The following is a 25,932-nucleotide window of genomic DNA, read 5'->3' on the forward strand; positions in this document are numbered from 1 at the left end:
GAGCAGAGAAGGGAAACAGGAAATTAAATTCTAATCTGTAAAGCTAAACCATGTTGAGTGTCATGCTGCTGCAACAGAAGAAGCCTTATGTTTTATTGTAATATTTTCAAAGCAAATAAATTCAGTGCACAGTGGGGAGTATGGATTGCAAGGGACATGTGTGAATTTCATACTGTTGCTATCTTTGCCCCTCTGCTAATGATATGTTGAGATTTTTCGGAGGATTTAGAGAGGAAACATTTGTATTTTTCAATCCTACTGAATATACATGAATCCTTAGTCATTTGCTGGTGGTAGCTTTAAAAGGTAACTGAAAGCCAGATGCATCTTCTTCTTTTCTTTTCTTTTTTAAGGAAGTTTGCACGTGTCTACTTTGTACATCTAATGAAGTAGTCCCCTTCAAAAAACCCACTATTGACAAGTGCCATATTAAATAAATAAACAGCATAATTAAAGTGTCAGATAAAATAGTTGAGTGTTTTGAAATGCCACAGGACACTCTTTATCTCTTAATGGAAAACAAGGGTGAAGACCCTGTGGCCCTCCAGATGTTGCGGACTACAACTCTCATCATTCCTGACCATCAGCCATGCTGACTGGGGCTGATAGGAGTTGGAATCCAGGGATACCTAGAGGGCCAGAGGTCTCCACAGATGTATAAGCACACGTAAGTCTCAGTGGAATTGAACCTGCAACAATGCATTTCTCACATGTGTCAGATGGGCAAAACAGTGGAAAACACTAGGAATTTAGATTCCTCAGACTCTTGACAAAAGTTTCCTAACCTTACTGTTTCTGAAATAAACTTGAAGTCATTATTGTTATATCAATATATATGCGTCAGGGATGCTGGTGGTGGCTGTCCCATGATAATTTAAGAAATGGCAGCAGATTCAGGGTCCCTGGAGGAGCCAGCCATCAGTCAGGTGGGTACTAAAGGCAAGTAATGTGGTTTGATGCAGAAAAAATGGTCATATTCCAGAAGAGGAGTATGGGGCCGGGTAAAGAGGTCTGGAAGGGCCCTCTCAGTGGGGTATTAGTTGCTCAGACTGAAGAGCAGGCCTTGGGGATGAGGCTTTATAGGGCCAGATGCAGCTGAATTGGTTCTCTTGAGTCATGTGACCAGCTGCTGACAGCACTCATTATTCTCCATCATCAGCATCATTGCCGAAAGAATATACTTATAGAAACAGCAACAAATAAAGAATCTTTGGTTTTAAACCTGGGGCTTCTGCCAGACTTATAGATCAGGAGATAGGGACCTGTGGACTTGTGTTTGGTATTGCTGAGGACTGAGCTTCCAGAGCCTATGTGACATATTAGGCAAGAAGATTATGTAGTATCAAGTAGCATACTTCTGGATGGCATGGTACCTTTGACTTGGCCTGTGTACACTCCTGTTTACTCTTCATCCAGTGCACCCCCACCCTGGTTTGGGAAGCAGTGTATGTACAACGTTAACCACAGTCCATATCTATCCTATATCTATCTCATTGTTTCTAGTGAAATACTGGATTTTTATGCATTTTCCCCTAAACCAACTTGAATGATCTAGCTGTGTTTTAAGCCGACAATGTATACGCAGCCTTGGTATGCAAAGACTAAATTTAAAGGTTTCCCATAGTGGGATCACATAATATGCTTGGGAAACTTATTAAATGCTGTAATACAACAAGTGCTTTGTCATGCCCTATCTCTGAATATACAAGTCATCCCGTTTGAGTCAAAACAGACTCAAGGTCTAGAAGAGCTTGAACCAGATGTATACTGCTTGTGTGCTTGTTTTTTGCTTGTTTAGTACGTTTAAATCTCACCTTTCCTCTGATGAGCTCTCTCCCCCTTAAGTCAAGAAGACTAAAGTAATGACAACAGAAGATTTATGTAACTTTAAAGTTGACAATGAGGACATTGTCAAGGATTATCAATACCTCGGCACAGTCATTAACCAAAATGGACAATAGTCAAGAAATCAGGCTAGGACTGGGGAGGGCAGCTATGATAGAACTAGAAAAAGTCCTCAAGTGCAAAGATGTATCACTGAACACTAAAGTCAAGATCATTCAGACCACGGTATTCCCGATCTCTATGTATGGATGTGAAAGTTGGACAGTGAAAAAAGTGGATAAGAGAAAAATCAACTCATTTGAAATGTGGTGTTGGAGGAGAGCTTTACTCATACCACGGACTGCAAAAAAGACAAATAATTGGGTGTTAGAACAAATGAAACCAGAACAATCACTAGAAGCTAAAATGATGAAACTAAGGTTATTTGGACACATCATGAGAAGACATGATTCACTAGAAAAGACAATAATGCTGGGAAAAACAGAAGGGAGTAGAAAACTAGGAAGGCCAAACAAGAGATGGATGGATTCCATAAAGGAGGCCACAGATCTGAACTTACAAGATCTGAAAAAGGTGGTTCATGACAGATGCTGTTGGAGGTCACTGATTCATAGGGTCGCCATAAGTCATAATCAACTTGAAGGCACATAACAACCACCACCACCACCTCCTTAATTTTAGCCTCACAACAACCCTGTTAAATAGGTTAGGCAGAGATAGTGAATAGCCGAACTTCACCCAGTTTGATTCATGGTTGAGTGGAGACTTAAATCTGGGTCTCTCCTAGTTCATCATTTTAACCCAGCCTTGGACTTCAGTTCCCATGATGTGAGGGATGATGAGGGTTGTAATCCAACAACATCTAGGGACCCAAGGTTGGGGGAAGGCTGCTCTTAGCACACCACCACACTGGCTCTAAAGCCATACAGTTGATGGGTAGTTTACTAGAAGTAGCTCCTATTTCTTATTTATTTAATTTTAGAGTGTTTCAAGCAAATGGCAGTCATTATATTCTAAACTTTACTGCAAGCCTGTATGGTAGGTTGCTTTTAGTATCCTCATGCTGCAGATGAGGGACGCTAAGTAAGCTTATTGTAAATGGTTTTTTATTCCTCAAATGATGCACGCCCACGAATAAGCAACAAGGAATTCTGCTGGGTGCTGCTAGGAGAAAAGGGACCACAGGAGAGTCCTGGAGGAGATTATGGGCAGGGTGCTTAAAAACTCAGCCAAGACAATATTATAGGTGTTACATGTTCTGAAAGTGGATGAAAGTCAAATGAGCATGGATTGCTCCTGGGTTGCCCTGCATTTTGATGAAGACCTAGCTGTTTTTGGCAGCAACTATCCCCCATGTTGCACTACAATGTCATTGTATTGTTAGAGATACATCAAAAAGTACAGCCTGGCTCACATTTGCTGACTAGCAATGTCTGGTTTTAACAACAGGTCCTGTCCGTGTGATGAACTGTACTGATGGAACTTGCTACTCAGTGAGGATAAGCCTATATAAAAATTAATTGTCTGCCCTCTGTCAAAGTAAATACTGTCTGCATTGACACATGTGAACAAGGTGCAGCTGGGCTTGATGTCATCTTGTTAGTGATGTCCTGTTCTGGCCCTAAGGAGGAACCGACCAGGCACAGGAAGATAGCTTGGCTGTCTCCACACCAAGGACAGCTCCTAGTCTCAGCTGAAGAAGGCTAGAGGTGATCTGAGGTGATCTGAGGTCTGCCTCCAACCCTCCTATCCTATGTTCTGCCCCTTTGTTGGAGAACTGCAGACTCTTAAAGGGCCAACCCTTCACTCCCTGGACTCCCATGTGGTGTGCTCCCTGCACCATGGAATTGACAAGATGTAGGAAGCACTGTTCCTTGGGCTCAGGAGAAGGCACCTATAAGGCTCCTGACTGTGGTCAGTGAAACCGGGTACTGTGTGATCCGGTTCAGTTGGCACCTCCTACCTGCTAGCCTCGGGTTCAGTGAGCCTCTGATCACCACCATCAGGCTTGGAGCCAGAACCTGGTCCAGTTTTTCAGCCAGTGTCCCTATAGTCTTTGATTTGGTGTACTACAGGGTCAGGGCAAGTTTGGAGACTTTTCCCCAGGTTTATACACTATCACTCCCTTGCCTTCTAGCATGGTTATGAGGAGAAGTTCAGAGACCTTTGTATCTGCTTTTATTAATTACAGTTTACAATGTCATCCAAATTTGACATATTGTGGTTTATCTTAACTATGGCTGGTTGGCTTGAAATTGGCTTGTTTTTTAAAAAAATAGTTAAGATTAAACCACAGTTCAGGGTTTGGATGACATGCTAAACTGCCATCAATTTAAAAGAAGTGCAAGCTTCTGATAACCTCCTCATAGCTGCAGAGTATGAAGGGGAAGGGAGGAGCATGGAAGCCTGGGTTAGGCTCTATTTAGTCATGCTAAGCCACGATTTAGCATCTGAACCTAGCCAGAGGAACAGTTGAAAAAGCAGCTTAAGAAGGGAAATTTTGAGTGGTAAAAGGTTAATCAGCAGCTTCTCTCCACACAACTTACTCCAGGCTGAAGGTGCAGCTTACTTCAGGCTGAAATCCCATGAGACACTGAAGTCTGCCATAAGGTCCATCAGCTATTTCATTCACTAGAAGTGAGGAAGGTTATCGCTGTGCTGCATGACTCCATTGTTAAAATGTGAGATTGAAGGAGATCCTGCTCACTTTCTGGGTACTCATGCCTTGGTTACGTCTAAGTTAGACTATTCTAATTCACTTTACACAGGACTCCCTCTTAAAACACTTCATCAACTGAAACTAGTCCAAAGAGCAGCCGCCAGGATGTTAACAGGAGCGAGATGGCGAGCCCACACTACCCCACTCCTAAAACAACTACACTGGCTTCCAATTTCTTATCGAATTCAGTTTAAAATTTTGATGTTAACATTTAGAGCATTATCTGGCTCAGGCCCTAGTTACCTATCAAATCGTATCTCATTTTATGAACCTACTCGTCCCCTAAGATCTTCATCAGACCCTGGCCTTAATATTCCTTCTTTTTCTCAAATTCATCGGACTGGCATTAGGAATAAATCTTTTTCGGTGGTAGCTCCAACTCTTTGGAACTCTCTTCCGCAGGAAATTCGTTTTTCCCCGTCTTTGATTAGTTTTCGCCGTCAAGTCAAGACCTTTTTATTTCGGTTAGCTTTTGATGTATAATGTGAGAGATAATTGTTTTTATATATTGTATATTGTATAATTTGTCTATATTATGCTATTGTTTTTGCCGCTTAGCATTTTTTGGAACTGAAGCGGGATATAAACTTTTTAAATAAATAAATAAAATAAATATTACTTTTAAGGAGGCCTGCCGCTTGCTTTCAGAACTGTGGATTCACAGGTACTGGCCTTCTGCTGGCCCACCTCACACGTAACACATGGTCTATAATGGTGGTTCTTAACCTTTTTTGGGTCATGGACCCCTTTGAGAATCTGATGAAAGTTATGAATCTCCTCCCCAGAAAAATGCATGTAAACATATACACACAAAATTTTGCATACAACTTATTTTATTACATTGGATTTTTTTTTTTTGCACATGGTTCATAGACTCCCTAGGAATCCATAGACCACAGGTTAAGAACCCCTGGTCTATAACAAACCATGGCTTACCACTAGTGAACAGCATGTTAGTGCACAATGGTCAATCATGTGTACCCTGCTCCTCCCTGTGCCGCAGTGGGAGAAAACAACCCAGAGTGCTGGCTTAGCCCTATATGCGAACTATTGCTCATCGTTTGTTTCTCTCAAACAAACCAGGAACTGTAAATAAATAACAAATCTTGGTGTCTGTTCATTTGGAATGAAACAAACAACAAGCTGCGGTTCACATGTAGTTCTAAGCCAGCAGCATACACTCTGGGTTGTTTTCCCAGACACAGCTCTGGGAGGAGAGAGGCAGGTGCAATTGAGCAACCTGCGCCAGCGCACTGCTTGTTCACAGTAATCTACAGTTTATGGCTTATTGTTTTATGTGAAACACTGAGGTGGTCAGTGTGGGTCTTTGCTGCACCACTTGCAGGTGAGGGCACATTGATGGAATGCTCCTAATTCAAAGAAGTATCCCCCCTCACCCGAAAAATAGCATGTCAGGGGCAAGGCTAGACAAGAACCTTACGCCATGACATGCTATTTTTTTCTGTGGAGGGAACTTTTTCAATGGAGGGCTGTTCAATCATGTGAGCCCCCACCTGCAATCAAAAGTGGTACAGCCCAGATTGATAATTTCCGTGAGAACGAGGCCACAGGAAAATTAGGGATGTCAGGACGCTGTCAGCACTATCATTGTGGTGATGCTAACAAACTTCCTATTATGTGGATTAATGTTTTCATCCTTCCTATGCAGAGCAGCCTCCTCTAGGATGCACACCTTAACGTGGTGAGGGGGTTTGAGAGTGTTGAAGAAGCTGAGAGCAATGCCGTCAGGAGTCTAGACCAAGAGGCTAGACTCCTATCAGGGTCACCCAAGGTAGAATGGTCAAAGCTGAGACACCAGACTAAGATGCATCCAAACTCAGAGGAAGGCAATGGTGAACCACCTCTGAATACCTCTTACTATGAAAACTCTATGAACACAGTATCCAAAATGCAACACGAGATAGTACTGGAAGATGTGGGACCAGCGTCGGGAGATGCTTCAAACAACTGGCCGGCTGAAATGCAGGACTTTTTAAGGAAACAAATGGAGTTTATGAACTTCCATATGAAAGCCATGCAGGATCGGGACCAGGATCAGTGTACATGGCAGGAGCAGGGACGGCCCCAAGATGGCCTGGAGAACATTAAGAAGAAGCTGTTTCCAGTTTTCTGACCTGGGGATAATGTTCATGCTTATTTCCAGATTTTTGAGCAAGCCTGTGAAGACCAACAGTTGCCTAGGCATCATTGGATGTGTGTGGTGAGAACACAAGCTTCTGGGGAATTGAGGGAGTTGATGAGCTCATTGCCTAGAGAACAGGCTGATGATTATGATTTTTTTTAATGAACTGGCTCGGGAGCATTTTGCTTTGTCTGCAGAGGCATGTTGCCAAAAGTTTGAGACTTTGCAGCGGAGCAGTAAAGAGACTTTCTCAGCTTTAGCCTCACACATGGGAAAGGCTTTGGACTTGTGGTTCGAGGCCGTGGAGGTAAGAACTAGAGAGCAAAGGCATGATTTATTTGCTCTAGAAAAGTTTTACAGACTGTTGCCTAGGGAATTGGCTATTGCTGTCAGATACCAGAGGCCCAGGACTCTAGGTGAAGCTCACCATGAGAGTGGCAGAGAGAGTCAATGGCAGAGAGAGTCCAAAAGCTGAGAGCTTTTAAGGGCAGTTGGCCTGATAAAGGAGCGGAAGGGAAAAAGAAACCTTGGCTGCAGCTGAAAGAGAAGGGGGGGAGGAGTCATCTCCTGCCTCTCCAGCACCTGTTACAGCTCAAGCAGAGTTTTTCTGGGGGTTTTTGCAAGGAAAAGGGCCACAAAAAAAGGAAATTGTGCCAAGTTGGCTAAAAAGAATGCTGGGACTGTTAGTAAAGGTCCTAAGGTCGCTCCAGTATGATGTGTAAGAGATACCGCTGAGCCAGGAGGCTTGGAATCTCTGGAACTTTCTGAATGGTTGTCAGCGGGGAGTGTGGCTACAGAATGGGATTTCTCTGCACCTAATTCTACAAACAGTAGTCCAATTGCATCTAAAAGTGTTTCAGAGAATCTAGTGTGGTGAGTGTGATCCAGCCCGTGCTGGGACAAGAAGGGGTGGGACAGAGCAGTCAGCCTCTTGGAACTATTCCTGTTTGCTTAATTCAGCCAGGTCAAGCTGAATGGTCTCAAGCTCAATTTGGACAGACTGTTTATATTAATTATGTCAAATTAATTAGTCACTGGGACACGGGGTCAGAAATAACGAGCGTGGCAAGAAATCTGGTGAAGCCAGAACAGATTTTAAAGGGAGTCAAGTACACTGTTACTCCGTATGGACAGCAGCGATTGCTTGTGGATGTGGCTAAAGTGCATCTCTGCACTCTGTGAGTGGGCTCCTACTTATGCCAAGTTCTTATAGATCTGCTGTGTTGCACATGGTACATGATTCAGTCTGGTGTGGTCACTCTTGTGGCTGTATAATAAACATCCTAATAGACAATCTTTAATCACTCTAATATGACAGCAAAGGGATATTAATAGAGTGAGGATGTGGTAGTGGGAAATTTGTATCGTGTCAACTCTCTACGGATCCCAAGACCCTCTTTTGTGTCCTGTGCATGCAAACTGGAGAAATACAGTTAACATGCAACTCTCCAGATGATGTCAAACTGTAACTCCCATCATCCCTGACCATTGGCCATACTTGGCCAGGATGATGGGAGTTATAGTCCCACTACATACAGAGGACCTCATGTTGGCTGTTCCTGCTATACGCCAACAACTCCCATCATCTCTGATCATTGGCTATACTCGCCACAGGCCACGCAAGCTTGGGGTTCAACAGTGCAGTTCCAGTGTGTCTTGTGTATGGTGGGTGGATTCCTAAGACCTTCTGGATGTCACATGCTGCCTACTGAAACACAGAAGGGCATCTGGATCTCACCACAGCATTAACACACATGGGTAGCTGAGATTGAAGACACAGAGTTTACAGGAGGCTTGCTGCTGTATGAGCAGGAGCTGTCAAAGGTGCGTCACATTCATGTTCCAGCTGTAAATATAACATGCACGTTTTGCAGAAGCCAGAATCAGGAAACAGACACACCTCCCACCTGCTTCGCATTCAAGTTAATCTTCTAGGTGAAAATGGTCTCTGGCTGCCGAGACTAGAAGCTTGGAGTTCTTAAAGAAAAGAGAGGGCAGATTATTAGGAATCCAAGGGATGCAAAAGGTTCTGTAATTCGGGCCATACAAAACGGGTTAAAAGCTTAAAAGTGTAGTGGCTTCAGGAGCTGAATAATTTGCACCTTACAGAAGGCTTGCTTCATTTGCCTTATACCTGTGTAGCCTTCTCAAGGAAGGAATAATTTTCTAAGTGTTTTTAAATGGGGCTCTGATTTCTGTTCCTCGGGGGAACATTTCAAGCTCTTAGATTTGTATCTGCTAAAAACTGGAACTGCAAATGTCTGCTTCTCCTCTTTGCTGCTTGGCAACTTGACAAGTATTAGGCAACTAGTGTTCCTCATCCACTAGCTAACATGTACTGTCACGTCTGCTTGGGATTCCTGGTGTCTTGAGTGTTTATGATTTGTCATTTTAAATCTAGTCCTTAAGGGCAAGTTTCCCCCCCCCCATGTTCTCATGCGATATTACCATGTGGATTTGTCTGACTGGAGCTCTTACTTGATTGCTAATCATTTATGTGGATGGAACTTTGGGCTTCATGCAGCTCAGCTTTCCCCAAGCTGGTGCCCTCCAGATGTTTTGGAGAACAACTGCCATCAGCCCTGGCCAGCACTGCCTCATGCTGCTGAGGCTAATGGGAGCATGGTTGTTTTGAGTGGGGCTGATGGGATTTGTAATCCGAAACATCTGGAAGGCACCAGGCTGGCGAAGACTGGTATAGCGGAACCTTTTCATATCTCTTTGTCTCCATATTCTGAGTTTTGTATTAAAATTAGATATTAAAATCTCTTTTGCCAATTTACTAGGGAGTGTTCACATATTAGACTGCATAATGTTAGGAAACACCCCTGGCGCCTCCTCTATCCATCTTTAGGTGCCAGGCGAAGAACTTTGTTTTCACTCAGGCCTTTGGTATGCTAAGTCCTTTGTGTTTGAATTTTAATTTTTTGTATATATATTGTATGTTTTTCAAATATGTTGTAAGTTGCCTAGAGACCACTGGGGATGAGTCAACTAACTATATTATTATTATTATTATTAATTATCATCATCATCATCATCATCATCATCATCAACACTAATTTCCCTGATGAAGTGTTGAAATGCATTGGTCTTCTTGGGGTTATTTTCTGCACTAAATAAGCCTTTGTTTGCACTGTTGATATTATATGTTTGTTTTGTATGCTCCACACTCATTGAGTGGAACCCACTTGCTGGATTATAAGAATTTATCAGAGCGCTTCTCCTACAACAGACCTTGTTTGTGATTGTGCCTGCAAAGACAAAGCGGAAGGAGCTTAAACAATCCCCAGGATTCCATTACAGCAGTTTGCAGGCATAATGCTTCTCAGCCTTTATTGTTGCAATTTTGGCAGGCGATTGCTGTTGTTCTATATTGGCAGCAATTCTAGTGCAAAGGATGCGTTTTTGTTGTTTATGTTCTGTTCAGTAGTAATTTTCCCCCAAATTAAATGCTGCTTTCTATTATACTGCTAGACTGGAGGAAGACATGATCACAGCATCCTCACATCCACGCAGTTCAGAAAGCTGCAGTTTGTTCTTTTTCAGTATGCCAAACTGGATTATCCCTTTGTTTTAATAATAATTGTCCTGATGTAGGCTTAATTAAAAAAAAGATAATTTAATGACAGAGAATATGAAAAGCGAACATAAATCATGGTTGCATGGTTGTTAAATTAGGTATAATAGTAATAATTTAAAAACAATACTGGGTAGGGTCCAACCATCTGTTTCATGCATTTGTGTTCAGCAGAACCAAACCCTGGCGGCTTGCTCTTTTTATTTGTTTTTTTAAGGAAAATCGGCTTTTTTATGGGGTGGGCAATTTGGAGTGTAAGCATGTGTGTTTTTAAAAGCCATGAGGGTACTGTTACATGCAACTATATATGTATATTTGTTTTAAATTTGACAGAATCACACGTGTGTGTGTCTGTGAGTTTGATCTCAGTATTTTTAATGAATATTTTATGTTTTTGTAAACCGCTCAGAGCTTTTGTCAAGCGATATATAAATCTTGGCCAATAAAAATAATAAATAAATAAATGTACCATCAGACTATCACGGCTGCATCTTGCCTGGCAAGGGCAAGAGACAGAAGTATTGTCAGAGCAGTAACGCTGAGTTAGGTGAAAAGCCACAAGCACTTGTGCACAAAAAATGTTCATTGTTTAATGTCACAATCTTGGCTTTTAAAGGGGAAAAAATGGCCCAACTGCGTGTCATGGGGGAGCTAACTAATGATTTTTGTGCCGTATTCTCTGAAATGAAGTGCCAGGTCTTGTTCTTCTGGTAACTGTGGGGAACCAGCAGGACTTGGATCACTCAAAGAAAACTTAGAAGAGTAGAAAGTTGAGAACCAAGAACTTTGCAATCATTCCTGCCATGTTCTTCAATAGGCACTCCTGCAATTCTCTTCCCATTTTATTATTTATTTATATATGTACCTCTTAATGCTAAAACAAGCTTCTAGGCAGTTTACAAACACATTACACAGACCTCTAAACATAAGCACTCATAATTAAAATACACAATAAAACCAATCTCAGTTCTACCACTTTAAACTTGACTGATGCCAGAAAAGAGTGTGTAATAACGTCAGTTATTTTCTTAACTATATGTCCCCACATTTTTGCCTGAACTGTGATGGTTTTAAAAAATATTCTGGGCCCCAACATTTAAATGTTTATTTTGCATTTATACAAAGTCATCTGTTACCCTTGCTTTTCCCCACATTACTAAAATTATAGGCATGTCTGTCTACTGATTTCAGGTATCTCACTAGTTTACATAATTGCATCTCTCCCACTCCACGTTTTTAACTACGGGAGCCCCAGCAAAGCAGTCCCATTTTTGCTGAATATACACTTCTTTAACGTGGGTGGGATTCAGTTCTAGTCCTACCTATTGAAGTTAATGGACATGACTTATTTAGGTTCCTTAATTTCAGTGGGTGTGCTCAGGGAAGGACTTAGCTGAATATAACCCACTGCCCATGATGTAAAATTTTCCCCTGCCTCCACCAATGTTTCTTCCTTTCCTTTCTTCACCACAGCCCACATCCTAGTACCTCACCTACCATTTGGGACTTGTGAGTGGTGAACTTTGAAGGTGACATATTGTGCTAGCAGGCAGCACAAAATACAATAGTGTAAAGAGGTCTAGTATTTGGTACAAGTCCTGACTAGTGCTTTCCCATGAGACCATTGCATACCAGTGTATGAATCATCTTGCATGTTGTCTCAAGTCCTATTGCTCTGACCCCATTTATTTATCCCTCTCCAGGACCGGCCTTACCATTGGGCAAAGTGAGGCAGCAGCCTCAGGTGGCAGATGCTGAGGGGTGAGGAGCCAACAGAGCTCTGTGTGCCATTTGTTCTACTTAGCAACCCCTAAGCTAGCTTTTACTGCCCTCAGGTACATTGGAGGACACAGACCTATTGCCACTCTGGTTAGCTTTTGTAGATGGAATAGGGGCAGACACCCTCTTGTCCATCATTTTCTCAGGCAGCAATCTTCTCTGGCTGACCCTGCTATTCTCCTCCACCCCTGCCTTGCAGATGTCCTGCTTTGGTCCTGCAGTGTGGAGGTGCCCACAGGGCAAGGCAGATTGGTTGTTGCACCACTATGAAGAGTTCTCAGTGAACAACTTGCTCCAACAAGAGTTGGAAGTGAAGTGGGACTTTGAGCCTCTTCTTCAGTCCATCTCTCCTACACTCTACTCCAGGGGTAGCCAACATGGTGTTTCCAGATGTTCCTGGACTCCAACTCCCATCATCCCTGACCATTGGCTATGCAGCTGAAGCTATTGGGAGTTGGAGTCTAACAACTGGAGGGTACCATGGTGACTGTTCCTGCTCTGTCCTCTTTGTTGGAGAGCTACAGACTCTTAAAGACCCAGTACTCTGGCCTGAAGACAGGCAGTTCTCCTGTGTCCTATGGCCACCCACCATGCACTATGCTGTTAAGACTGGTGAGACAGTTGTGGGAGGCGCTTGGGTCCTCAGGCTCAGGACAAGGCTCCTGTAAGGGTCTCTGCTCTGTATCTGTGGGTCGTGGTACTGTAGGATCTGATTCAGCAGCTTCCTGCTTGCCACCCTCTGGTTCGGTGGGTCCCCCTAGTCACCAGCATGAGGCTCAGAGCCAGGAACCTGGTCTGGCTCCTCAGCCACCAACACTGTAACCTCCAACTTGGTGTCCTGTTCATTGCTGGACTCCAATAGTTATAACAGCTCTGCAATAGTATTTAAAATTCCTTATTGGATTCTGTTTCAAATACTGCCACAGCTGACAGGCCCTGGAAGTTTTCAAGTAATCAAATGCATGGCAATGTGTTCAGTCACATGAAAAATAAAGTTGCATGAATCCAACCCAGATCAGAAACTGTTGTGAATATTTTATGCAAACTTTGGGCAGCTTCTCGCCATGTAAATGGCTACTTAACTTGATCCCTTTTCATTTGGGGGCAAGTAATCTGTTCATCTGTTTCCATTCATATTTCATGCCCTAACTGTGTGAGGAAAAGGAAATGAAAGTATTTTCAGATAGAGAGCTTTTATTAAAAAGAAAAGAAAAAACCCTCTAAACAAGTGATGTGTAACTGAATGGTATATGAAGTAGCAAGCCACCCTCCCTTACAAAAATATATCTCAACTGATATGGAAAGTTTAATTAAATTTAACATTCTGCCTGAGCAAGGCTTGTCTTGGGATCTGAAATTTTTGATACGTATACCATTTTGCAGATGGTCTTTATTAAAGTAAGGGCAGATTAAATTTTGTGGCCGTGTCACGATGTTGCTTATACAGGTACATGTGCTGGAAACTAATTACCTCTCTTAAATATAAGCTTGATAAGGAGGTTTTGGTTTGCATCCATGGCAAAAACAATTAAAAGCTCCACACTCTTTTTCTTTGTTTGTTTTAAAATTTATAAATGGCCTGATTTTTAAAGGACAATTTAATATGCCTTGATGTTTATCATAGCCTAAAGTGTTTCTTGCTGGCTAGCCTGTTCTGAGTAATATAATTTACCTGCCTCTATAATGCAATTTCTTGCAATCAACTCTTTTCCTATCCCAGGGCTATTAATGTTGGAAAACACACTAGTCTTTTCTCTTTGGTTGAGGGGCGGGGGAGAGAAGCATGCTTTTGTAGTTTTTCTTGTTCACCTTTGTAGAGAGATACAGCTGCATAGATTTCATAGAAAGCAAGGAGCCCTGGTTCCTGTTTTTCACCTGGGGCAGCACTGCAGTAGCAGAAAACAGCCTGTCTTCTCCACACTCCACACATCGCCCTCCGTTGTGAACTGGGATCTCCCCATTAAGTGTCCAGCTGGCCAGTTTGGGTGATGTTTTCTCCTCAACCATTTTTGCAGGAGTAGAATGGTTGTAAGATCCTCCATGGCTCCATGGTGGTAAGCGGCGGTAACGCAGCCGAAGCTCTGCTCACGGCCGGAGTTTGATTCCTACGGAAGGAGGAAGTTGAATCTCCGGTAAAAGGGGTCGAGGTCCACTCAGCCTTCCATCCATCCGTGGTCGGTAAAATGAGTACCCGGCATATGCTGGGGGGTAAAGAAAGACCGGGGAAGGAACTGGCAATCCCACCCCATATATACGGTCTGCCTAGTAAACGTCGCAAGACGTCACCCTGAGAGTCGGAAACGACTCGCACTACAAGAGTGGGGACACCTTTACCTTTAGAATGGTTGTGGGAAACGGTAAGGTCTGGGTGTCTCGTGCAGAAGTCCTGCCACTTGCTGGAGACCAAGACTGAATGTATTGGAGCACGTTCTGAAATGGAGATTTTTGGTGGCTTTTGAAGGGACCAGCTTTTGTGTAAAACCATTAGTGGTCTGTTTTGCTGTTCACATTGTCCCCACCCTGCTCCACCTCACCAAAGCTATCTTGTTCCAGAGGAAGAAGGTCTGTGCTGTACCAACAGCATCATTGCAGGTAGTGGCTATGCAAGGGTTATCTTTTAGCATATGTCAAATGTTAGTGCTGATTTTAACATATGCAAATTCTGCGAGTCAGGTTATGATTTTCCATATGTTAAAATTAGCACTTAAATAGCCACTTGCATAGCCACAAGATGTAGTGATGGCCACTGGCCTTAAAAGGGGATTAGACAATTTCATAGAAGAAATTTCATGGTCTACAAATGACATCCAGATATGGGGGGGGGGATCTGTGGCCCATCAAATGGTGGGGGACTCCAACTCCCCTCAGGCCCAGCCAGCATGACTCATAGTCGGGGATGATCAGAGTTTAGGCCAGGGGTGGGGAACTTCAGGCCCAGGGACCAAATGCGGCCTTCCATGCCTCTCTCTCTCTGGCCCTTGGGACTCTCCCCAGGCCACACACCATCCCAAGCCACACCCCTCACGGCCCTGCTTTGCAACCTCCATTAGTGTGTTTGCTGTCTGGCAGGTGTCCTTAACTTTGATCATGTGTCTTGCTTGCCTGGATGGAGGACAGAGAGAGGGTGTGCAAATGTGTGTAGAAACTAGCCGGCTATACAAAGGTAGCATTTGCATCAACTGCCCTGTCCACTTTTGTCCCTGGCCCCACCCATCAATGGCATGTGACCCCTGGAAGGTTGCCCAGAAGGGAATGTGGCCCTTGGAATGAAAAAGGTTCCCCTTTGTTGGGTTTAGTCCAACAGCACTTGGAGGACCACAAGTTCCCCACCCCAATAGGAGTAGGAGGGCTGGCTCCATTCTTTCCTTGTGAGCTTCCTAGTGGCATCTGGCAGAAAGAGAATGTTGGATGAGATTATCTGATCCAGCAGGGATCTTCTTCTTCTTCCTTTTGTGTGCATGCTTATTATTAAGATTGCTCTGCTCATCTGTAAGAATCTCTCTTACCCTCAAGCTTTATTTGGCGTTCAGTTGGACCCAAAATGCGGTTGGAGAGCTGATAGTGTGCAGTTTCAAAAAATTGGGTGGGTGGGGATTAGACACAGGCATATGTATTTATTAAGCACTTCAATGACAGGCAATGTCAGGGACAGCATGTACATAAATTATACAAGTATAAAATGTACTCAGTTTCAATACTTAAAACAAACTGCTCAAACCATATTAAAATACCTTCTTCTTGGCCAGAACCTCCTCTTCAACACCTTCATTTTTGGGCAGGTACCACTTCATCGCATTCTTGAAAATACCCTTAAAATGCTCCTGGTTTTGCACCTGTTAGCTACTGAACTGAGTCAGAGTCATAAATGAATTCTTGCTGTGTGGTAGATAAGAACCACTGACTCCTGTTGTGAAACTGCCACTGATACAGGGGTAAGCAAAGAGCAAAGCACACATTTGTTCTGCTTTGAGGGGGGAGGGCAGCTCTGGAATTTGTGCAGTTGGAAAATCTGCTTTTAAAGAGCCCTGCTTACACTACCCTCATAATAGCCACAGCCTTGGCAAAGGATGATTTCAAGCAGGAGCCAGTGATGCTAGAGTTTTGTTGCATGAAAGGCCTGCATCATCACAATGCAGAGTGTGAAGTTGGCCTGGTGTTGCTGAGGACATGATGGTTCATTGCACCCTGCTTTCAAGATAAGTTGATCTGCTTCCTCTTAACATGCAGTTGTTAAGGTTATGAGGCTACAGAACCCTAACATTAAGAAGGCAGGACAGATATTTGGATGGTACTAAAACTCCAGTTTGTACACAGGTTTCCAGAACTCCTGGATCATCTTGAGGGCAGCAATGCACCGTCCGACTTGTAGAAATACTTCAGTGCAATCCAGAATTTCATTCGCTCATTGGGTGGCGGTGGGTGTTCCAGTGAGCTCCTTTGGGGCAGCAGAGATGGGGTTCACTCTCAGGGCTGGATGGAATTGTGCTGCCTAAGCCAAAGGACAAGGTGGCACCCCCTCCCATTCCATGTACGAAAACCTACCAGAATTACAGTGTCCTACACTGTCCTTGAGGGCAGCATGTTGGCTCACAGCAGATCAGATGGCATACACAGCTTTGTCCTCCACAAACTCATCATTGATCCCTGCCCCCCCCCCTCACCTACAGCTTGAGGCAGCTACTTGCTCTGTCTAACGGCAGGGCTGGTCATACTCACGCTAGTTCTCATGATGCCTTTCAAAAGGTGAGTTCAGAAAAGGATAGAAGGTTTCCAACATGTCCATGTGGCTCCTATGGAAGCAGAGGCTAAACCATGCCTTCTTTTATACTGTAGTGCTGATTAGGTGGTTAATGTGTCAGCAGGGGGCAAATCCTAGTCGTTCTTCCTGGTGAATTACTTCTTCATTTCATGAAAACATCTCTTTGTAACCATATTCTTTTAACAGTTTATAACTGTGAAAGATGGGCTTGCAAATATGCTGTATTAAATATAGTTATGGGAATGGAGCTTGTTCTGTTATTAATTGGTACCTTCTTGACTAGGGTGAACTTCGTGTAGGCAATTCAGGCTGGCAACCAACCCATTCACCTTTTTAAAGAATCCTTCTTGATGTCAGCATTGTGCACAAGAAAACTTCAGCAAAGTGGATTTCCCGATTTACTAGTACTGGATTATTCAACTCCTAGAATGCCTAGCTTGAAGAACTGGGCTTCTCTCCAAATCCTGGAAGCCTTTGTTATGAAATTGGATGCCAATGTTGGCTTCTTGAAAGCTCTGCGTACTGAAGTCATAATAACTCTGGGCAGTTCCACTGGTTTTCATCAGAAGGAACAGAAGTTCAGTCCTTTTTGAAATCCTTTGAATCATTTCCTACTTATGGCAAGAAGTTAAAAATTTTGTTTGGCCTTGGCTGGGCCCAGTCATGCTTTGTACTTTCTGCTTCTACTTTCCCTGACTTTACACATTCTCCAGCTTGCCTTCTGTGCTGTTCAGGTCAATCTTCTATTGCTGAATGGCCCAAGGGCCTTTCCAAAGTTTCCAACAGGCTAAAAGATATATTATGCAACAAATTGCATTTGGAAATACAAATACTGAATATACTCTCTCTATAAAACACAATAAATAAAAAAATAGAATCAAGGGTTTTAAAAAAAACAATAAACAAAGGACCAAAAAAAGCGATACAAATAAATAATAAAATTATCATCAAATCCTGGGCCTTTTGTAGTGTGAATCCTGACTTTTAAATGAGACTTTTAACTTCTAGAAGCAAGTTTAGCCTTGTTCTTACCACTACAGTGGAACAAAGGGAGTTAGCTTGTGTAGGGCTCACTCTTTAAAACAACATGCACTTACCTCAAGACATTGTAGTGCTTTTCCAGTCAATTTGAGCCCTTTGGGGCTCTGATTGGGCAAAAAGTGTGAAATGTATAGCCCCAAAAACTGAGTACTTCATATTTGACTAATTTTTTAAAAAAACATTTTTCTCAGAGAAAACTACTCATTGCCGATGACTAATAATTTAATTAGGGTCATAGGCTATCAAAACCAGGCTACCATTTTTAATCCTTCCAGATGGTACTAAAGACACAAGATTTAGACCCATGGACTAAGAAGAGCTTTTTGGAGATGCCTGTTACTCAGTCTCCTCCCTTGTATCTCGTCAACTTAATTGACTCTGAGCATTCAGGATAAGTGGCTTTCATCCATATAGCTTCATTTACACATGTCAAATCCTTTTCATTACTCAAGAAGCAGTCTTTGCAGACATTTTAACTGTTTTCACGCCTTCAGCAGTGTAAAATACACACATACCTCCCTTAACCCCTTTCCGTTAAAATATTAGTGTGTGGAAATGGTTTGAAATCATGAGCTGTTGCAGCTACAGAATACAGGGAATTTATGCCAGAGGAATTCCACTGGTCTCTTTCATTCGAGACCAAAGTTGGTGACTACTTCTCAGTTTTTTACTTCTTGTTCCCAGCTGGTGGAGATGTATGATATGGAATAGCCCCAAGCTTATTTGGGGATACAGAAGCATATAAACATCCATTCCTTATTCAGGCTGCTCATGCAGCTCTGTTTTGAATAAGGAACTGGGAATGAGGAATAAGGTATTGGGAGATAGTAATAATCTTCAGCATTGGACCTTTCACACAGCTGGAAGCTCTGCAAGTCAAATGTGTAGAGGGAGGAGCAAGACAGTGCTCATTGTCCTTGTTATCTCCACATTTGTCGGCTCTGTGTGGAAATTATCTTTGTGGAGGTAAACAAAAAAGTAGGCTCTCCATACAACCAGGGACCCTGCTTTTTGCAAAATTAGTCTTGATTCACTTTTTACATAATTTTATAAACTTCCATCATGTTCTCCTCAGCCATCTTACTGTCTAAGCTTCAGCCACACCTTTTAAAGTCTTTCTTTAACATGAAAAAATACTCCAAACTCCTGAAAATGTTAGTTGCCGTTTTATATTCACTCTTCACCTCTATCTTATTTTTGATGGGGCCACCAGAGCTACCTATCCTAAATACTAATGCACTACACTTAACATTTATAATCTTGTGGCATTATGACACTTTCTATTCTTATTTTTGTTTCCGTTCCTGATAATTTTAAGAGCTAAATTTGCCTTCTCATTGCCACAACAAGATGGTAGGAGTCATAATCCAAAACATCAGGAGGGCACCAGGTTAGGGAAGGCTGATAGAGAGCAGTGATCTTCAGTCTTTTCAGACCCTAGACTCAGCTGTAACCCAAACAACCATTTGTGGACCCATTTCTTAATTTTTTTTACCATCTATTTGTATGGTGGTGCTGCTGTTATGACCCACCTTGGATCAGCCATGACCTGGTAGTGGATGCTGACCCACCAGTTGAAGACCAATGATCTAGAACATTCTGTTTTAAAACTATAGCAGCCTTCTGTGAAACAGCAGTCTCTGGCTAGGATATAGGGTGCATCAGGCCTGCAGAGCCTCGTTGCAGACTGCACTGCTGTACAACACACATAAATTGCGGACTGGATCCTGGAACCTTAACTTGCAGTAGTGCTTTGTGGTATCTCAAATGTTGGGGGAAAGGATAACTGGGAAACCATGTGGCATCAGCCTTCAGCCCTTCTTTCTAGTGTTACATCTGTCCTGCTTATCATCAGTCTCATTTTAATAAAATGTTCTAACCATGACCTGCTTCTGTGTCACACTGCAGTAAAGTCTGACAGCCGGTTAACATGTTTGAAAAATGAAAATGGACTGCCTTCAAGTCGATCCTGACTTATGGCAACCCTATGAATAGGGTTTTCATGGTAAGTGGCATTCAGAGGGGATTTACCATTGCCTCCCTCTGAGGCTGAGAGGCAGTGACTGGCCCAAGGTCACCCAGTGAGCTTCATGGCTGTGTGGGGCTTTGAACCCTGGTCTCCCAGGTCGCAGTCCAACACCTTAACCATTACACCACACACTTTTTATTTCATTGCCTTATACTACAGTTTTGTCTGGTGACTTTTTTCTTTCTCATTTTAATTTTTTTTGTACTAACAAGTTATCCTTTCAGGGACTAGAGTTAAACAAGATGCACTGATTGGTATCTGCATTCCAATTATTTTGTTGTCCAAAGGATAACATCCTTTGTTATCCACCGTAGTCTGAAATGAGGAAAAGCTGCATATATTTTCTTCAGTCTAGCACACACACACACACGCGTGCCTTCCAGAGCATTTTTGAGACTCAGAAAATAAGAATGAAAGTTAACTCAGTGTTCTGAAATAGATTGAAAGAGTTGTCCCCTGCCCCCACAAGCATTTCCTTTGAGCACAGAGGTTACTGTTCAATCGCTTGTCCTATTGGTATCTGACCAGGCATTAAGCATGTGAAAGGTCTTTTGTGTGTGTCTGTTTTTAAGAGCACAGAGCAAAATCACAGACTAGCCAAGGTGATCAAAAGGTTTGCTGAAGGAGCAGACATATAGCACAAAGGCTACATAGCTTTTCGAAACCTGGCCTCTATATATAGACGGTGAGTAGAAAGTAGAGTTCAAAGGAATATGTGACATTAACATTTACAGCAGGTTTCACCAACCTTCTTAGGCCAGTGGGTACATTTGGAATTTCAAGAAAATGCCATGGGCACCAGTCACAAAATGGCTGCTGTGGGGCATCGCCTAAAACAAAAGAGCAGAAAAAGAGATGGGACCACAACATTGTTTGGACCGACATACCCACCCACCCCCATCAGTGGGGAAGAAGGCATCTACATCAGCTAGGACCACACTCACAGACAGAAGTTCTTTCCACCTCTCCTCTGTTCAGAACAAATGGGAGGGTATCCAGTTGGCGTTCAATGAAATGTGGATATATTTAAGGAGGCTTGCTTAATGTAGGAGAGACTGAACCAGTGCAAACACGAACTGAGCAGGAAGAGTAGTCTCTCATGTATTGTGGATTTGTGTGTGGATATTTATGGAAACCTTTTGTATGCCCCATGGGAGATACTGGTGGGCACCCTGGTGCTCATGGGTGCCATGTTGGTGACCTCCTGAACAATGTTCCAGATACATTTTATTTCAAAACAGGGTGAAGTAGATCTGACCGTGCAATTCAAGACATGTCTACTCAGAAGTAAGTCTCATTGAGTTCATTGGGGCTTACTCCCAGGTAAGTGGTTATAGGATTATAACCGAAGCCTAAAAATTTAAGCCAACTTTATAGTGCCTTTAAAAATAAGGAGAGAGCAAAACAATAAAATAAATGTACAATTATACAACAAATACAACTCTGTATTTTGGAGTGCTTCCTGGGTGTCCAGGTGAGTCACCCCAATCTACAGACTCTCAGCTTTCATTTTTTAATTATTATTATTATTATTTATTACATTTGTATACCGCCCCGTAGCCGAAGCTCTCTGGGAGGTTTACAACATTTTTTTAAAAAATTAAGTTTCTAGGTGGCCTGGTTCAAGAGATACACACCAAAATGTCAGTTCCCCCATGACTTCTGTTAAATTAGCTCGTAGCTGGCTGCTCTAACCTTGCTCTTTCAGTTTTGTAGCCAATAAGTGCAGTCAGGGTTGTGATTGACAAGGGATTTGTGGACCTAGAGGCAATGGCTAGAACCCATTGTAAGGTCAGAAAACTGTTGTCCTGCTTGTCTGAAAATCTCATAAATTGAGTAAGTATATAGCTTTAGCAAAAATTCCTTTCTTTGTGTGTGCATGAGATGTAGAACAAAAAAATCAAGCAGGATCTTGGTAGGCAATTGTTTACTGTAAGCAATTTCAGTTATTATTGTATTAAAAGTGTACATGCAGGGATTTTTAAATTACTTGCAAAAATAGCATATACATTCTATCTTTCAAATAAATTTTGAACAGAAATTTAAAAGAAGTGTACATGCAGCTTGCGATTACAGTGTGCTGTGCTTTTCTAATTATGAGGAGTCAAACAAGTTTAACTTTTCCTGGGATGTTGAAAAGGGCAGTTTATTTGTCTAATTCATACCCTGTTTTGAAAAACTTCCCAATATGAAGCTTTAATCCTCTAGTCGCTTTTCTGGGAGTAAAGCTGCAATGCTAATTCCACATACTGGGAGTAAACCCCATTGAATTCAATAGGACTTACTTTTGAGTAGACATGGCTAGGATTGTTCTATAAATCAGTGGGATTTTTGAGTGAACATAACAAAGGATTGTGTTTATGTTGGAAATCATTCTCTCCCCCTCCAATCCTATTTTTAAAGCAATTAGGCAGGGCTTACCTAGATATTACTGCTTTTATTTTGTAGGAAACTAATACTGATTTTATTTTTTTCAAAAAACTGTTCTGCAATGACCACCTGGTTTTGACAATAAACTATTACATGGGGTGTATGTATTTTTATATCTTCAGTGTGTGTGTGCATATGGTGTCCTTCCAACAACCCTATGAGGTAGGGTTGTTGATGGAAAACCAAGGCAGCTCACAACAAAAAATAAATCTATTTAAAATCCAATAACCATAGAACAAGTATAAAAGAGTTGCAAAATAGGCAGGGAGTTCCAAAACGTAAGTGATGCCACACTAAATGATCAATTTCTTACCAGAGCAGAACAAGTACGATGTAGCACCCGTAACATGGAAAGCACACCTTGAACTTAGCCTGGTAGCAAATTGGCAACCAGTACAGATTTCAGAGCAGAGGGATTATGTGCTGACAGGGTCTCACTTATGTCAGCAATTGTGCCACAGCATTCTGCACTAACTGCAGCCCCCAGGTCAGGTTGTGTTGCATAGGGATTTCTGTGACCTTGTCTGATTGGCTGCCAGAATTTTTTTTTTTAGTTTTGATTAGGAACCCTGACTGGTTGTGGCATGCTGAGTTTTCTGCCCTAGCCATAGGAATGTTGTTGTGGTTGGGATGGTATTGCATTTAAGAAATTATCACTGTCTTTTGTTTTTCTTTTTCTGTTTGCATTTCATTTACCTTTAACACTCCCTTACATCCATAGAAGCAACAACAGTGGTTCCATGTGCTCAGCTCAACCCCCTTAAACCCATTGATGATGCACCTTGTTGTTTGCATGACGGTTTGTTTATTGTCCAATAGTAGTAAAAAAGAATCTGCATACTGAAAAGTGTGGCTTCAATTGCTGTTGTTCCCAAGCTGCTGCCTGTGAAGATAGACCAAACCATGTGTGTTTGCTCTTTGTCAGCTGTTACTCACTGGAATTGGGTTGACTGTCAGAGTGAGTTTATAGCAGCCCACAGGGTAGGCAGGAAAGGGTAGAGATCTTCTTAACTCTTTCTCATTTCTCAAACCTCTCTCTGCAGTGAAGGGTCAAGTCTATAAAGAAGTTTGGAGCAGCCACATTAAAAGGCAGCCAATGCATTTCAGGTAGGAGGTTGCCAACCCTGCTTTGATATCAATATCTTTGTAGAGGTAGTCAAACCTTACCAACAGCAAATCCTAACCATATCTACTCAGAAGTAAGGCCTATTGAGTTCTATGGGGCTTTGTCCCTTTGTAAATGTGCTTAGGATTGCAGTCTTCAGGGGCATCAATCTTTCCTCCTGAGTGCTCCCATCTAACATCTTTACAGCACTAATTTCCTTCTTCCTACAACAGCCTTCTGGTGACTGGCCTGACCTGAGGGCACTTAAACCCTTCTTGCCAGAAGCAAGTAGGCTAGATTAAATGTTCAGTGTGGCGTAGTGGTTAGAGTGTTGGACTACAACCTGGGAGACCAGGGTTCGAATCCCCACATAGCCATGAAGCTCACTGGGTGACCTTGGGCCAATCACCGCCTCTCAACCTCAGAGGAAGGCAATAGTAAACCACCTCTGAATACCGCTTACCATGAAAACCCTATTCATAGGGTTGCCATAAGTCAGAATCGACTTGAAGGCAGTCCATTTCCATTTTCACCCAGGCTTCCTAAGCAGGTGAGAAGGAATGATCCCATCACTTCAGCTGGACCTGGGAACACCCTTGTTTAGCTAAGATTTCTATCTTAATTTCCAATCAGAGATATTTTTTTTTTGAGTGACATGCTCCAAGCAACCATGGTTGATGCTTAATGTATCATGCTTAATGACATCACTGGGGCCTGTTCCAATGACATCACTACGGCCCATACTCCATGACATCACTAGGACCTGCCCCTGAAATCTCAGGGTTTGGGGTGCTTCTGATCTGGCCACCCTAAGACACATACAAAGTTTAAAAATACATCAAAAGATATCTAGTCTAAGAGCCAGCAAGAAGAGTAACTCAATAATAAAAAACGTGAAGTTTTTCAGAGACCTTTGGAAGGGGGAGACTTGTCAGATTTCCTTGGTGGGAGAGAGAGCCCCACAATTGCAGCACCACTACTGTTGCCATTTCTTGCCAATCTGATCTTAACTAATGTTGGGACAGAAAGCAGGTTCTTCCACGTTAATCATGTAGCTCTGGTGGATACATTTAGGTGCAAGTAGTCCTTAGCTATAACCTGATCCTAAGCTATTTGGAACTCTAAAGGTCAATACCAACACTTTAAATTGAGGCCAAAAATGAATCACTGACTAACATAATTGATGTTAAGAATGTTGTGAAATGTTCTGACTGTGTTGCTTCTGCTAGCCTCCTGGCAGCTGCAGCTTGGCACAACTGTAGTATCCAAACTATCTTTTGAAGGGAGACTTACATAGAGAGGGTGCAATAATCCAATCTGCATGGTACCAATGGAGGAGCCACTGAGTCAGATTCTTGCCAAATACGTAGCTGAGGGAGGAGAGTTCTTAGCACAGGCTGTCCTAATCATCTTTCACACTGTTTATGTTTTGCATCAGATTCTTACCATGCCACAGTGGTATGTCACACAACCTGGGTGTCCACCCCGAAGTTGAGGGATTCAGACTCAGATTCTGCTGTGACTTTTTCTTTTTTTTATTAAAGTAATAGATACATCCAAAGCAGTTCACCTCATTAACCTAACTACTCTTTCTAGGAACTCAGCTCTGCTCTAGCTCTAACTAAGCATGACTTCACAACTCTAAGATGTTGACTCAGCAACTGGGTTCCCCCCCCCCAGTCCATTTAAGTAGGATTGGATCACACACACAAAGACTCCGCCTCAGCTTAGTCTGTTGAACTTCCTGCCTCAAACATCTCCAAGCACAGGGCAAAGGTGGTTTGATCTCATCTTCTGTCTCCGATAGAGGGGGGCTACTAGCTGACAGTTCAGGAGGGGGAAGCTGGGCAGCTCTTGGCTGGGAAATGTCTGATGTGCAAGGTTGAATCTCTGGCAGTGGTGTGTCCAGTTGGAGAGTGTCAGATGCATCAAGTGGTGCTTCCATGGGGGGTCAGGAGCTGAGGGGGCTGAGCTGTCAAACATGGGCTGTTATGCCCTGTGAGTCTACCCCCTCCTCGAGTTCCCAGTCCAATTCTTCATCCTCTGTTTTGCCCTTGTCTATCCGCCCCCTCCCTGCATGGCTCACGACAGTGGGTCATTTGTAAATCTGTGTGGCTGCATCAAATTCCCCTTCATGGTACGAGATTGCTTACTTGTGTAATGGGGATATAGGAGCGCACAGAGCAAAAGGTGGACATTGATGCAGCTGGCATAGAACAAAGGAACTTGATTGACTGTATGCCTAAAAGTTATTTAGGCTTTCGTTTTAAGTTGCAACTTAATATCAGAGAGGACTCCCCCATAGGACTGCAAGCACATATTCACAACATAAAAACTCAGTTGAGTTGTTCACCATCACATACCTTGACCCTGTTCTAGAGATGGGGAACCTCAGGCTCAGGAGCCAAATGCAGCCCACAGGCCTCTCTGTCTAGCCCTCAGGAGTCTCCCCAGGCCACACCTCCTCCCAAGCCACACCCTTCACTGGCCCTGCTTTGCTCC

General features: G+C 42.8%; 1 protein-coding gene across 7 annotated transcripts in view; it reads left to right on the top strand.

Moving 5' to 3' along the window:
• The window catches only part of SHLD1 (shieldin complex subunit 1), a 57,019-nt gene that overhangs the window by 20,749 nt on the left and 10,338 nt on the right, over nucleotides 1-25,932 (top strand). Inside the window, exon 1 of one of the 7 annotated variants that reach the window (XM_061622497.1) lies at nucleotides 6,636-6,785. The exons of 2 other annotated variants lie outside the window; for them this stretch is intronic. The gene's annotated coding sequence lies outside the window, so the exon portion shown is untranslated. 4 more of the 7 variants (XM_061622499.1, XM_061622495.1, XM_061622493.1 and 1 more) reach the window with 4 other exon arrangements.

The sequence above is a fragment of the Rhineura floridana genome, chromosome 4 (assembly GCF_030035675.1).
Source record: "Rhineura floridana isolate rRhiFlo1 chromosome 4, rRhiFlo1.hap2, whole genome shotgun sequence".
NCBI classification, from domain to species: Eukaryota; Metazoa; Chordata; class Lepidosauria; order Squamata; family Rhineuridae; genus Rhineura; species Rhineura floridana.